This window comes from Salvelinus fontinalis, chromosome 15 (assembly GCF_029448725.1).
Source record: "Salvelinus fontinalis isolate EN_2023a chromosome 15, ASM2944872v1, whole genome shotgun sequence".
Lineage (NCBI taxonomy): Eukaryota > Metazoa > Chordata > Actinopteri > Salmoniformes > Salmonidae > Salvelinus > Salvelinus fontinalis.
The window spans coordinates 40,381,677-40,398,238 of NC_074679.1; the positions used below are offsets into that span (position 1 = coordinate 40,381,677).

General features: G+C 44.6%; 1 protein-coding gene across 2 annotated transcripts in view; it reads left to right on the plus strand.

Moving 5' to 3' along the window:
• foxn3 (forkhead box N3) overlaps nucleotides 1–16,562 on the plus strand; it is a 261,189-nt gene that overhangs the window by 208,701 nt on the left and 35,926 nt on the right. The window lies entirely within an intron of this gene.

Sequence of the window (16,562 nt, forward strand, 5' to 3'; positions counted from 1 at the left end):
TCTGAGCAGTGGTGTGTCCACTGATGTGTGTGTCCAGTTCACTGTAGAACAGAGCAGAGTGGTGTTGGGCCAGCGCCCAGAGTAGCGGAGTCAGCCGAGTGTGCAGGACACAGTAATGGTTTCACTGTAAAAACCCATCATCCTTAACAGGATGTGGAACAAATGGGTGGTCAGGGAGGGATACGGGGAGAGAGAAGAAGAAGGGATGAGAGTAGAAGACGTTCTCTCAAATGTTTCAACGCTTGAGGCCACCTTATCAAGGTTATAAGTTCTACTCTTCCAAAGACAGAGGAATTTGAATAGCACGGCCATTGTTACGCGCAGTGGGAAACTCATTCTGTAGCAGTTTAAACCGGGATATATGTACTGCAATAATTGCTTGAATATCTGTCGCAATTGTTTACTTTGTAGAGAGAGTGAGAGAGAGAGTCTTACTAGAGGATGTTTACGTGTGGAAGAGAAAGCTTGTTTGTTTGAGTCTTGCATGATGAATGGGATCTGGTCTCTCTCTCTTATCGCATCTCTTTTTACCCACCTCTTTCCTTCCCTCCTTCCATGAGCGGCTTCATTTATCTGGCTCGGGTTACCCTGGTGGGAGCAGTTTGAACCGGGTGAAAAGGGATTGCATTCACTTTGTAACCAGGCTGCCTCCCGGGTGTGAGCCAGGTGACCCGTTCTGGCCGACGGCAAAGTCGTCTCAAAACAAAAGTGACGTAATGAAGCGCGTGGAGCGATGAGTAGGATTCCGTGGTTTCACATGCAAACGTGATTGTTTTTGTCATAAACGCTTCGTCTGCCTTCCCAATGAAAACGAGTTTGAACATCTATTTTATGGAAGAGAAGAGGTGTATGTTTCTGGATGATGCACCCTGCTGCCTTGTTGACCACCTGACCGAGCGGCGCAGATTACGGTTTGATTGGAGAAGGGCGCTCCTCCCTCTCCACTTTCGTGTAATAGAACTCACTCCCTCCTCCATCCTCTGTCTGTCTGTCTGTCTGTCTGTCTGTCTCTGTCTGTCTGTCTCTGTCTCTGTCTCTGTCTCTCTCTCTGTCTCTCTCTCTGTCTGTCTCTCTGTCTGTCTCTCTGTCTTTCTCTCTGTCTCTCTGTCTCTGTCTCTGTCTCTCTCTCTGTCTCTCTCTCTGTCTGTCTCTCTGTCTGTCTCTCTGTCTGTCTCTCTGTCTGTCTCTCTGTCTGTCTCTCTGTCTGTCTCTGTCTCTCTGTCTGTCTGTCTCTCTGTCTGTCTCTCTGTCTCTCTCTCTGTCTCTCTGTCTCTCTCTCTGTCTCTCTCTCTGTTTCTCTGTCTGTCTGTCTGTCTGTCTCTCTGCCTCTGTCTCTGTCTCTGTGTCTCTCTGTCTGTGTCTCTCTGTCTCTCTGTCTGTCTCTCTGTCTCTGTCTGTCTCTCTGTCTGTCTGTCTCTCTGTCTCTAAATGGTATATTTCTGTGGTAGAGGCTGTAATAAAGTGTTTATCTGGCCACTGGGGCTCAGAGCAGAATGCTGCATTTTGTAGCTGCTTTTTACTCAGCGCGGTTACACACGCTGACACGAATGCACGCGCATGAATGCACGCTGGCACACACACAGGCAAAAACAAACACACAATTGCATGGACACATGCATCCACACTCACACACAAAACAGTTTGCGTTTGTTTACGTGTGTGTGTATCAAGAAGAGTTAGTACAGCAGCTTAGAGCATGCCAGCAATGACTGAAAGGGAGAGAAGAAGAGAGTCCCCTCTGTACTGCTACTCCACACGGGCCCTGACCAGGCTGATCACTAGAAATAGACTTTGATTTTGGACGTTTGAAAAGGTCCCCAGAACGTCTACATAGGCCTTACTCGGCTCTTACCCCAAAAATGATTGCCCAGCACTGGCGCGACCTCGTGATGCTCAGAGGCGAAGCGTGCTGCTCAGCCCGATGTGTGCTGCTCTGACCACTGCACCACGGCAGTTCACAAAGCTCTAGCAAACCGGGAGAATACTTGATGGTTATTTCGTGTTTTAAGCCTTCCCCAAACCATAGCCCTAACCTTAACCACTCGGAAACTACTTAAACTTAAACCTTTGAGTTGTTTCTGTTTTAACCCTGTAACCACGTGGGATTAACCCTCTAACCACGTGGAATGAATGCGTCAAAAATAGACATTAATCCATAATCCGTCTAATTTCAAAGTGAAATTATGAGATCTTGTTGGCCTTGACAGAGCTGCATTCCTCCACTATTTCTCTCTCTCTCTCGCTCTCTCTCACTCACTCACTCTTTCTCCGTCCTGAACAGCTGGTCTGGCCGAGGCTCTCTGCTGAGTGTTTGCCCTTGCCGGGTGATTATAGCTGCCGTTGCTGCGGCAACAGCGACACCTCCATGGCAACGCGTAACCGAGGGAGAGGCAGGTGCGGTTGCATCACCGTGGCAATTTGTTGCCTGGCAAAAAGGACAGGCCATTAGCGTGCAAAATAAGCCATCGTCAAGGCAACACATGGGCTCACCATGGCAACAGCAGATGGCTTTGAGCCTATTCTGGGGTTGTGTGTGTGTGTGTGTGTGTCAGTCGTTAGCTACCTACTTTTGTGCATGTTCATGAGAAGCCATAAAAGCGTGAATTATGGGAGATGACAAGTGGAGGGCGAATTGCCGGAGGAGATACATTTTAGATGGAGAGAAAGAGGGAGGAGAGGAGAACTATACGCAAGCACGCAGGCCCGTACGCATGCATGCACGCACACACACACACACACACACACACACACACACACACACACACACACACACACACACACACACACACACACACACACACACACACACACACACACACACACACACACTGCTGAGAGCTAACAGTTAACCAGACCTTCTGCTTCTGTGAACAAGGTGTGTTCAGCCCTCAGATGGGAAAAACAAAGCTCACAAACAAGGAGAGAGGAGGACTAACGCTGTGTGTGTGGTGTTGTTGTGCTTGTTTTACCTGGTTACTGTGGTTTGTGTACGTTGAAAGTCTTCTTTCATTCCACAACTTCTGTTTCCTTGACAAGTACCTCCAGAAGAAAAAAAAAAAAATCAATAAAAAAAAATAGTTTTATCTTTTTATGTTTCATGGTTTTCCATCTCTCTGCTTAGGTCTTTCATTGTCATACTCCCAAAGGAGAGACGTTTTTCCGTCGCCCCATCGCAATCGTTTTTTTTCAATGTGTTTGTGTTCCGTTAATGGTTATGTTAGTGTCATGTAACGGTTAGCGACGGTCATGTCTGGTGTGGATGCTTGTGTGACATGTTGTTTTGGTCTTGATTTCTGGTTTGGTTCTAATGTATCAGTCTCCCCTGTTGGCAGCCTGACAACACTACACCTTAGTGTTAGGTAATAGTAGGTGACAGCTCAATGGAAAATATTCTCTGGAGTTTCCCCAATGTGTCATTCCTCTCTGTGTGTGGTGTGTGCGCGCGCGAGCCTGTCTGAAATGAAGCAAGTCAGAGACGACGGTTCACTGTCTATCAAAAAAGGCACTTCACTATATGGAGTTTCTCCTCACTCTCTCTGCCCCCCCCCCCCCCCCCCCCCCCCCCCTCTGAAATTCCTTTCTCTGATTGTCCATAAGAAATATGAATGGCTCCATTGTGACCAGAGCGGTGAGGCTGGAGGTGTGGGCATCCTTGCTAGTTTGCCAGATGAGAAATGAAACGTGAGTAAAGGAGTGTTGCAGGAGCCCCTGGCACCAGCGGGTCCTTAGATTAGCTAAAGAGGATTGTGTCTGCTGCCCGTAGGGCGCGGGGCAGCGAGGGAAAGTGGTGGGCAATAGGATTGGAAATTAGATTATGGGAATTAAGCAAAAAGGCCTGTTGCCTTCATCGTGGAGCGAGTGAGGTGGAGTGGAGCACTTAGAGTCAAGATGAGGACACAATCTGTTTTCCTCAAAGTGTGTGTGTGTGTGTGTTACTGAACACATGGAGCGAAGAGTTAAAGAAAGGCTGGGGCCTGGAGAGCGAGGGAGGAGAGAGGGAGAGCGAGGGGAATAGAGAGAGAAAGTGGGGGAGACGGAGAGAAGGAGAAAGAGAAAAGAGTAGAGAAGGACAGAAAGATAGACATGGGGAGAAGGAAGAGTTACAGGGAGAAGTATTGAGAAGAGAGAGTTAGAGACAGTAGTGTAAAGTACATAAGTAAAAAATACTTTACTTTACTATTAATATTTTTGGCAATGTTTACTTTTACTTCACTACATTCCTAATGAAATAATGTACTTTTTACTCCATACATTTTCCCTGACACCCAAAAGTACTCATTACATTTTGAATGCTGAGCAGGACAGGAAAATGGTCTAATTCACACACTTATCAATAGAACATCCCTGGTCATCCCTACTGCCTCTGATTTGGTGGACTGACTAAACACACGTTTCGTTTGTAAATGATGTCCGAGTGTCGGAGATAGCCCCGCTTTCCGTATATTTAAAATGTAAGTATATTTTAGCAATTACATTTACGTTTGATACTAAAGTATATTTACAATCAAATACTTTTAGACTTTTACTCAAGTAGTATTTTACTGGGTGACTTTCATTTTCACTTGAATCATTTTCTATTGAGGTATCTTTACTTTTACTCAAGTATGACAATTGGGTACTTTTTCCACCACTGGTTAGAGAGGAGGACAGAAAACGAGGGATGGAGAGAGAGAATGAAGGAGAGGATTGTGCCAGAAGCCCATGTGTTTCTCATAAAAACACAAACAAAGAGTGCTGTGCTTGCTGGCCTCCTGTGGTGTACACAAATGTTAGCGCTGCGCTCTCTAGTTCCACTCTGCTCTGCTCTACTGCATCCAAACACCCCCATCCCCTCTCCTCATCCCAGACCTAGTACTTACTGGCGCAGACAACAACACACTCGGTGTGTCAAATCAAATCACATTTTATTTGTCACAATGCGCCCGAATTACAACAGGTGTAGACTTTACCGTGAAATGCTTACTTTACAAGCCCTTTCCCAACAATGCACAGTTAAGAAAAAGGATGAAAATGTGCAAATAAAAATAGAAAATAGTAACACAATGAATAACAGACCACTTTTTCTTACATTACAGCCGTATATTAAAATGGATTAAATCTGTTATTTTTTCTTCTCATCAATCTACACATAATACCCCATAATGACAAAGCAAAAACTGTTTTTTAGACATTTTTGCAAATGTATTACAAATACAAAACGGAAATATCACAAGTATTCAGACTATTTACTCAGTACTTTGTCGAAGCACCTTTGGCAGCGATTACAGCCTTGAGTCATCTTGGGTATGACGCTACAAGCTTGGAACACCTGTATTTGGGGAGTTTCTCACATTCTTCGCTGCAGAGCATCTCAAATCAAATCAAATTGTATTTGTCACATACACATGGTTAGCAGATGTTAATGCGAGTGTGGCGAAATGCTTGTGCTTCTAGTTCCGACAATACAGTGATAACCCACGAGTAATCTAACCTAGCAATTTCACAACAACTACCTTATACACACAAGTGTAAAGGGATGTAGAATATGTACTTAAAAATATATGAATGAGTGATGGTACAGAACGGCATAGGCAAGATGCAGTAGATGGTATCGAGTACAGTATATACATATGAGATGAGTAATGTAGGGTATGTAAACATTATATTAAGTGGCATTGTTTAAAGTGACTAGTGATACATTTTTTACATCAATTTTTCCATTATTAAAGTGGCTGGAGTTGAGTCAGTATGTTGGCAGCAGCCACTCAATGTTAGTGGTGGCTGTTTAACAGTCTGATGGCCTTGAGATAGAAGCTGTTTTTCAGTCTCTCGGTCCCTGCTTTAATGCACCTGTACTGACCTCGCCTTCTGGATGAAAGCGGGGTGAACAGGCCATGGCTCGGGTGGTTGTTGTCCTTGATGATCTTTTTGGCCTTCCTGTGACATCGGGTGGTGTAGGTGTCCTGGAGGGCAGGTAGTTTGCCCCCGGTGATGCGTTGTGCAGTCCTCAATACCTTCTGGAGAGCCTTACGGTTGTGGGCGGAGCAGTTGCCATACCAGCCGGTGATACAGCCGACAGGATGCTCTCGATTGTGCATCTGTAAAAGAGTGCTTTTGGTGACAAGCCAAATTTCTTCAGCCTCCTGAGGTTCTTCACCACCTTCTTCACCACGGTGTCTTTGTGGGTGGACCAATTCAGTTTGTCCGTGATGTGTACGCTGAGGAACTCAGCGTGGATAGGGGGGTGCTCCCTCTGCTGTTTCCTGAAGTCCACGAGCATCTCCTTTGTTTTGTTGACGTTGAGTGTAAGGTTATTTTCCTGACACCACATTCCAAGGGCCCTCACCTCCTCCCTGTAGGCCGTCTCATCATTGTTGGTAATCAAGCCCACCACTGTAGTGTCTCTGTCAGGTTGGATGGGGAGTGTCGCTGCACAGCTATTTTCAGGTCTCTTCAGAGATGTTCGATCGTGTTCAAGTCCAGGCCTCTCAAGGACATTCAGAGACTTGTCCCGAAGCCACTCCTGCATTGTCTTGGCTGTGTGCTTAGGGTTGTTGTCCTGTTGGAAGGTAAACCTTCGCCCCAGTCTAAGGTCCTGAGCGCTCTGGAGCAGGTTTTTATCAAAGATCTCTCTGTACTTTGCTCCGTTTATCTTTCCCTCGATCCTAACTAGTCTCCCAGTCCCTTCCGCTGAAGAACATCCCCACAGCATGATGTTGCCTCCACCATGATTCACCGTAGGGATGGTGCCAGGTTTCCTCCAGACGTGCCGCTTGGCATTCAGGCCAAAGAGTTCAATCTTGGTTTCATCAGACCAGAGAATCTTGTTTCTTTGAGAGTCCTTTAGGTGCCTTTTGGCAAACTCCAAGCTGGCTGTCAAATGCCTTTTACTGAGGAGTGGCTTCCGTCTGGCCACTCTACCATAAAGGCCTGATTGGTGGAGTGCTGCAGAGATGGTTGTCCTTCTGGAAGGTTCTCCCATCTCCACAGAGAAACTCTGGAGCTCTGTCAGAGTGACAATCGGGTTCTTGGTCACCTCCCTGGCGGCAAGCTCTAGGAAGTGTCTTGGTGGTTCCAAACTTCTTCTATTTAAGAATGATGGAGGCCACTGTGTTCTTGGGGACCTTCAATGCTGCATATTCTTTTAGTAGCCTTCCCCAGATCTGTGCCTCGACACAATCCTGTCTCAGAACTCTACGGACAATTCCTTCAACCTCAAGGCTTGGTTTTTGCTCTGACATGCACTGTCAACTGTGGGACCTTATATAGACAGGTGTGTGCCTTTCCAAATTATGTCCAATCAATTGAATTTACCACAGGTGAACTCCAATCAAGTCGTAGAAACATCTCAAGGATGGTCATTGGAAACAGGATACACCTGAGGTCTGAATATTTATGTAAATAAGGTATTTCTGTTTTTTGTTTGAAATACATTTGCTAAAATGTATACATCTGTTTTCGCTTTGTCATTTTGGGGCATTGTGTGTAGATTGATGAGGGAAAATGTTTTATTTAATACATTTTAGAATAAGGCTGCAATGTAACAACATTTTGAAAAGTCAAGGGGTCTGAATACTTTCCAAATGCACTGTATATACAAGGAGTACCGGTACTGTGTAAATGTTTAGGGGTATGAGGTAGTTAAGGTAGTATGTACACATAGGTAGGGGTAAAAGTGACTGGCAATCAGGATAGATAATTAACAGAGTGGGAGGAGTGAAAGTGGAGAGTGTGAAAGTGTGTACATGTGTGTGCGTGTGTGTGTGTGTATGACGTCAATATTCATGTTTTGTGTGTGTGAGTATATGTAAGGTGTGTGTGTGTGTGTGCGTGTGTGTGTGTATGACGTCAATATTCATGTTTTGTGTGTGTGAGTATATGTAAGGTGTGTGTGTGTGTGAGTGTGTGTGTGTGCATAGAGTCAGTGCAAAAAAGGGTCAATGCAATAGTCCGGTTAGCCATCTGATTAACTGTTCAGCAGTCTTACTCTACTTTCACTAGAGTAAAAGTGTGTCTGCCAATAAGCTGTTCAGGTGCCTTTTGGTCCCAGACTTGGCGATCCGGTACCGCTTGCCGTGCAGAAGCAGAGTTAACAGTCTATGGCTTGGGTCTGAACATTTTCCAGATCTTCCTCTGACACCGCCTGGTATAGAGGTCCTGGATGGCAGAGAGTTCGGCCCCAGTGATGTTCTGGGGCGTCCGCACCATCCTCAGTAGCTCCTTGCGATTGAGGGCAGTGCAGTTGCCATACCAAGAGTCTTGATGCAGTCAAGATGCTCTCAGTGGTGCAGCTGTAGAATGTTTTGAGGATCTGAGGAGCCATGACACATCTTTTCAACCTTTTTCTCGACTGTGCTGATGTGAGAGAACCATGTTAAATCCTTAGTGATGTGGACACCAAGGAACTTGAAGCTCCTTACCCGCTCCACTACAGCCCCGTTGATGTGGATGGGGGCATGCTGGACCATCCGTTTTCTGTAGTCCACGTCAGCTCCTTTGTCTTGCTGACGTTGAGGGAGAGGTTGTTGCCCTGGCATCTAACTGCCAGGTCTCTGACCTCGTCCCTCTTTGCCGTCTCACCGTCGTCTGTGATGTGGTAAACTCCTTAATGTTATCGGATGAATCCCTGAACATATTCCAGTCCGTGTTAGCGAAGCAGTCTTGTAGCTAAGTGTCCGCTTTGTCGGACCACTTCCGTACTGGGCTTCCTGTTTGAGTTTTTGCTTGTAAACAGGAAGCAGGAGGATGGAGTCATGGTCTGATTTGTCAAAGGGATGGCGAGGGAGGGCCATGTTTCTGTGGTCAAAGGGATGGCGAGGGAGGGCCACACGTTTCTGTGGTTAGAGTAAAAGTGTGTCTGCCAGTTTCACTTCTCTACAACAGTGTGTCTGTAGACTTAAGGATGGATCCTGAGTTGTGGCACTCAGCTCCATCTTTTGTGTGAATCAGGCGTTCTTGTCAGAGGGAGATTTGGAAGGAATCAAATCAAATGTATTTGTCACATGCTTCGTAAACAACAGGAGAGAGAAACGATGCAGAGAGAAAGAAAGATAAATAATAGAAAAATAATAACACAAGGAATGAATACACAATGAGTAATGATAAAATATACACGGGGTACCAGTACTTTTATTTAAGTATCCTTTATTTAATTAGGCAAGTCAGTTAAGAACAAATTCTTATTTACAATGCCGGCCGAGGAACAGTGGGTTAACTGCCTTGTTCAGGGGCAGAACGACAGATTTTTACCTTGTCAGTTCAGGGATTCGATCTAGCGACCTTTCAGTTACTGGCCCAACGCTCTAACCACTAGGCTACCTGCCGCCCCAGTACTCAGTCGATGTGCTGGGGTACAAAGTAATTGAGGAAGATATGTACATATAGTTAGGGATAAAGTAACTAGGCAACAGGATAGATAATAAACAGTAACAGCAGCGTATTTGATGAGTCAAAAAAAGTTAGTGCAGAAAGGGTCAGTTGTGAGTTCCACGTACATGTTTGAAGTTAGGATTCTGCCTTTAGTTAACACACGTGTGTGTGCACGCACACGCAAGCACACACAGATCCACTTCTTAGAGGGGCTTCAAATCTGTATAGGGTCACTTCCCGTCAAAACAGTAACAGCTGTTTCCATGGTACTGTGAAGCTCCTGGTTCAAGTCTATCTCATGTCACTTTTTACCTTTGAAACTCAGCTCTCTGTTGATGTTGCCCTACAGAAGAAAATCCAAACTTTATAGCCTGAACCCAGATGTGTTTGTGCTGTCTTGTCAACTCCTATGGTCATTGTCACTCCAAACAATACAGAGCTATTTTTATTTGACCTTTATTTAACTAGGCAAGTCAGAACAAATTCTTATTTACAACGACAGCCTACCCCGGCCAAGCCCGGACGACGCTGGGCCAATTGTGCACCGCCCTATGGGACTCCCAATCACAGCCGGATGTGATGCAGCCTGGATTCGAACCAAGGACTGCAGTGACGCCTCTTGCATTGAGATGCAGTGCCTATAACCGCTGCGCCACTCGGGAGCAGGCTACAAGCTTTAGCCGAGATTTTAGTGTGGGTTTGTTGGTTTGCAATTCAGTTCCTCTGCTGAAATACAGTTATTGATAAAGCTACGGCCATAGTTCTCACACAAGTTATTTCTTTGTTCTAAATTACCATTTGACCTAACGTGCAACCTAACCAAACTCTTTCTTAAAGGTGAATTCTAAATTATGGTCAACTCAGGGATTATTTCTTTATGTGTACAGGAAATATAAATTACAGACCACAGATGCTATTTCTGTCTATCTTGTTGGTGCTAACTGCAGTATGAGTTTATATAGCGACAGAGGAAAAAGGGAACAGATTGAAAAAGGAGATGTCAAAAGCCCGTCCATGTTTGCATTATTCTGTCCGTACAGCTGAATTGAACAAAACGCTGGGCTCGACTGACACCACCAGTCATGCTGTTACCATGGCAACACATACCTGGGTGGTAACCCGACGCCAAGCATATGTGGACTGGGACTATGAACACTGGGCTGGCCCCTGGTGAACTAACCTAAGAACAGAGCCGAACCACGGCTATTGTATCCCTCCACCTACTGTACTTTACACTGGGTCCAATTGATATTGTGACTTTAATTACAGTCTCAAAGAAAGTTAAAAACTTGTACTTTGGAAATAAGTCTGTAGATTTTGTGGAGCAATAGTTAAGTCAGTGCAAACTATAGGTCACACACACACACACACACACACACACACACACACACACACACACACACACACACACACACACACACACACACACACACACACACACACACACACACACACACACACACACACACACACACACACACACACACACACACATAAACACACACACACACACATAAACACACACACACACATACACTTTTCAACAGAGCCCTCTCTATTTCAGGCGCAGGGGAAAGTAGGGCGCTGTGACTGAGAGAGACTCACAGTCAAAGGAAAACAAAGAGTCTGTAGGAAAACAAAGAGTCTTTTTAAACTTGCGGCAAAGCGGTTGGACCTAGTACAGTCATGTACTAATGGCTCTGTATAATGCAGGCTTATACTACATTATGTCACTGTATAATGTAGGCTTATACTACACAGTGGCGGTCGGTGCCGTTTAAGATTAGGGAGGACACCGTTTTTTTTTAATGAGCATGGCCTTATTTCTATTACAGCATATCGGATGACTGTCATTCATATTCCATTCAATGTAACATCAATAGGTGTAGGCTACAATGACAATCAAATGTTCCCTATATACATCATGATGTTGCTACGAATGGAAGTTTATAACGCAGGTGCACAGGTCGAGAGACAAATTGGATCCAACCTTTTTATGCGAGTAAAGTACATGTTGGATAAAAAATGTCACGACAGGCCTGATGGAAACAGATTTTTTGGGGGGTAAACTTTCCAAATGTCGACAAAACAAAATACACTATAGAAGGCCGGATCTTTTTGTGCCTGTAAAATGAATAATGCAAAGTAATGTCGGTGGAAACGTTTTTATGTGCAAATATTGACATAATCATCATCCTATCGAAGTAAACTTGGAGGCACGCGATGACATGTTGTTTGGTCCTCCCACTACGATTTGGGAAACCATGCAGTTTATTAGGCTACAGATTAAACAAGTTCACAGGGTGGTGAAAGTGCACTGTGATGAGCTTGATGTTCCTTTCCAATAAATATTGAGGGTCTTATTCTGGTGACATGATCATCGATGCTTGACTGCCGTTTGACAAATAAAAAGAATCTCTCTCTTTTGTCCGTAATGATCTCATCATGTAGGCTATACAGACGCTTAAGCCAACAGCATGTAGATAGCGCTGTGGGCTAGAGCACACGTGCCAATACCAGAGTGGGCACACTCGCTATATAAGGACACATTTTTGGTGAGAAAACCATCAATAGAGTTTAACTTGTATTTTTTATTAAATACATGGGAATTTAACCGCAAAAGCTTTTTTATGTGCACTACATCATCACTCACAGCATTTTATCTGCAACAGTTTAATTTGATGGAAACACATTTCTGTTGGGAATATGTGCATGTTTTTATGTGGATTTTAGAGTATTCGCATGAAAATTTGTCGCCAATTGGATGGAAACTTAGCTAGTGACACTTTCAATACCACCTTGCACACTTTTGCCTGCATGTAGCTTATCTAGGGTGTAATCATCAGTCCAAACAGTTGCAAACAAGTTTCGATTGGTTTAACCCCATTTTGTTGCATTTGAGAAACGTTTTTCAACAGAATCTGCTGAATGAATACACCCCGGATCCTCCGCACACACAGTTCACTTTCATAGCAGCCACATACAAACATCATCATCACTCGTTGTATAAGTCCATCTCTCATCTACGCGCTCTTTTCCTCTCACCTTTTCCCTTCGCTTGTGGACTTCAGTGCACAACACAACAGCTGTCAGTAACCAGGCAAAAAAAACGTTCCAAGCCAAACATTCATTCAGTACAGTGTACAGCAAGCAGTTTAGCAGTTACACTGGCGGGCCCATCGCTGCAACTCCCATATGGACTAGGGAGAGGCGAAGCTCAAGAGTCATGCGTCCTCTGAAACACGACCCCGCCAAGCCGCACTACTTCTTGACACGCTGCTCGCTTAACCTGGAAGCCAGCCGCACCAATGTTTCAGAGGAAACACCGTACAGCTGGCGATCGAAGTCTGCGTGTATGCAGAAGTAGTCGCTAGAGCACGATGGGGCAAGGACATCCCAGCCGGCCAAACCATTCCCTAACCCGGACGACATTGGGCCAATTGTGTGCCACCTCATGGGTCTCCCAGTCGCGGCCGGCTGCAACACAGCCCGGGATCAAACCCGGCTCTGTAGTGATGCCTCTAGCACTACAGTGCAGTGTCTTAGACCGCTGCGCCACTCTGGAGGCCCCTCACTATTAAAATGTTTTTATGAAATTCACTGAGTAGGATGGTCCTTCACTTCCTCCTCCGAGGAGCCTCCACTGACACTATAGTATGTCACTGTATAATGTAGGCCTATACTACACAATGTCACCGTGTAATGTAGGATTATACTACACTATGTCACTGTATAATTGTAAGCTTATAATACACTGTGTAACTGTATAATTGTAGGCTTATAATACACTGTGTCACTGTATAATTGTAGGCTTATAATACACTGTGTCACTGTATAATGTAGGTTTATACTACAGTATGCACATACATTAATGGCATTGATGTCTGTACTCCAGATAGAGAGGGAATCAAAGCCGTAATTATTTCAACTTAATGACAAATTGCACTTGTCTGCTTCCCTACAACTGTCTGCTATCACTGCTATTTATTTAATATTTTCTAGCATGTAGAGTTGGTTATATACTGTATCTTTTTAGAGTCAAAACAAACTTGGAATATCTCAATAAATTACTCAGTGAGCTCTCATCCCTTTAAATGGTAAACATGATATCACATACAAGTCTGTTGACTGGTGTTGGCCCGGCTAATGATTTGACCTGGATCCATACACTCTTAGAAGAAAAAGTATTATCTAGAACCTAGAAGGGTTCTTTGGCTGCCCCCATAGGAGAACCCTTTGAAGAACCCTTTATGGTTCCAGGAAGAACCATTGTCTAACATCAAATGGTCACACGTGTAGGCAATGTGATGGTGACGTTGGCTTGCTAAGCTCACGTGTAGAAACACTGCATCTGGTGTCATGGTTGTCTCGCACTGAACTGCGCATGTGCAGGCCATCAAATCAAAGGCACTCCTTCGATATTAAATAGTTTTCCACGAAAATGAAAACGTGTCAGTTTGTCACATTCACGAGGTCGGAGGTATAACATGTTCAACTACTTAAGCCATTGGCTCGATTCTAAGTTGTGCCTTTAGATTTGGAGAAAATCTACAACTAAGGAAGAATCTTTCCCTTCTCTCTAACACCAAACCCTCTGCCTGTTCTGTTTGGTCTGTTTCGCAAGCGTTCCCAGAAGTCTCGCGATGTTGTGCCTCTGGGTTTATAAACTCTGTGACCGATCTGTCTTGTAGGATGTGGAACTCATATTCAAATTTGAATATTGAGCATCCGCCATTCAAAAAATGAAATCATAGTTCCTAATTTGGGACATCACTGCACTCTTGTATAACTCTCCATGAAATAGGCAGAATATCTAGCAAGCTAAATTATTAAAATGTTGTGACAGAGATTTAATAGTTTGTAATTTTGACAAAATAAAAACAAACCGGTGGCTATCTCCTGCACAAATTCTGTGCAAGGACGTTGGTCGCCAGTGCAGTGACTTGGTCAGCTGTGTAGCTAACAGTTTATTTTCAACTGTTCAGAGGAGACTGTGTGAATCAGGCCTTCATGGTCGAATTGCTGCAAAGAAACCACTACTAAAGGACATCAATAATATGAAGAGACTTGCTTGGGCCAAAAACACGAGCAATGGACATTACCAGGCGGTCATACAGCCTGACAGGATGCTCTCGATTGTGCACCTGTAAAAGTTAGTTAGGGTTTTCAGTGACAAGCCACATTTTTTCAGCCTCCTGAGGTTGAAGGTTCTTCACCACACTGTCTGTGTGAGTGGACCATTTCAGTTTGTCCATGATACAGTGTGTACACCGAGGAATTTAAAACTTTCCACCATCTCCATGGCTGTCCCGTCGATGTGGATAGGGGGGGTGCACCCTTGCTGTTTCCTGAAGTCCACAATCATTTCCTTTGTTTTATTGACGTTGAGTGAGAGGTTGTTTTACTGACACCACAATCCGAGTGCCCTCACCTCCTCCCTGTAGGCTGTCTCATCGTTGGTAATCAAGCCCACTACTGTTGTGTCGTCTGCAAACTTGATGATTGAGTTGGATGTGTGCTTGGCCTGGCAGTCATGGGTGAACAGGGAGTACAGGAGGGGGCTGAGAACGCAGCCTTGTGGGGCCCCTGGGTTGAGGATCAGCGGAGTGGAGATGCTGTTTCCTACCTTCACCACCTGGGGATGGCCCGTCAGGAAGTCCAGGACCCAGTTCCACAGGGCGGGGTCGAGACCTAGGGTCTCAAACTTCATGATGAGTTTGGAGGGTACTATGGTGTTGAATGCTGAGCTGTAGTCCATGAACAGCATTCTTACATAGGTATTCCTCTTGTCCAGATGGAATAGGGTAGTGTGCAGTGTGATGGCGATTGCATCGTCTGTGGATCTATTGGGGCGGTAAGCAAATTGAAGTGGTTCTAGGGTGACAGGTAGGTTGGAGGTGATATGATCCTTGACTAGTCTCTCAAAGCACTTCATGATGACAGGAGTGCTACGGGGCGATAGTCATTTAGTTCAGTTACCTTGGCTTTCTTGGGAACAGGAACAATCGTGGCCATCTTGAAGCATGTGGGGACAGCAGACTGGGATAGGTATCGATTGAATATGTCCGTAAACACACCAGCCAGCTGGTCTGCACGTGCTCTGAGGATGCGGCTAGGGATGCCATCTGGGCTGGCAGCCTTGCAAGGTTTAACACATTTAAATGTTTTACTCACGTCGGCCACGGAGAAGGAGAGCCCACAGTCTTTGGTAGTGGTTCGCGTCGTTGGAAATGTATTGTCCTCAAAGCGCAAAGAAGTTGTTTAATTTGTCTGGATGCAAGACGGCGAGGTCCGCGACTGGGCTGGTTTTCTTTTTGTAATCCGTGATTGTCTGTAGGATGTGGCTTGTTTATCAAGTGTTCTGCCTTGCAATAATAAATACCATGAATTAAGAAATAATGGGGGAAAAAACAGCAAATACTTAGAGGTTTTGACTTTTTTTTTTAAAACAATGAAAATGCTATTTAATACTGTAATGGTATTAATTAACATAATATTATTACGAAAATACTTTGTAAAAATGTTCTAGGCTACCCTACCATTGAATTTGGGTTGTGGCTAGGGTTACTATCTGTTCAGGGTTAGGGTTATTGCTAAAATAGTTTATACCTAGGGTTAGGGTTTTTAAGGCAAAAAACGGAATGGGTTTATAGCTCACGTTCTCCTCCCCGTGGCCATCTGCGGGTACTACATACCTCTCTGGGCTCATAATCTGAGGTAGCAACTTTGTCTACAAATCTACAAATCAACGAGGTAGACCCATCCATTTGGTTGCAACTCAGTGAACCAGCGCAGCATACACTCAATTCGATGCCTACTAATGAAAAGATTTCGAAGCATATCAAATTACCCAGCAGCCATTTAGAAACAACAAAACTGGTCCAAAAATCATTTTGTTTGTCATTCAAATTTTTCTGGCGGTTTAAATTGGCAAAATCTTGAAAAAGAGAACACAGACACGTGTTTTGTTTTAGGTTTTACACCTTTTTCTGGAAAGAATTTGGTAAACCATGACCAGATTTTTTTTTTATCGCTTAGGCGTCAGCCATCTCTTCACCGTGGGTCACCGCAACGTGTACTCAGCCGAACAGTGAGATCGCACATCAAGTAGCCGTTACCCGAGGTAAACGTTCAAGGTTTACGTGGGTAAATCTCATTGCTAACGATTGCGAAGCTGGCATTTTGATGGAGAACAGTAGGCTGCGAATAGAAAG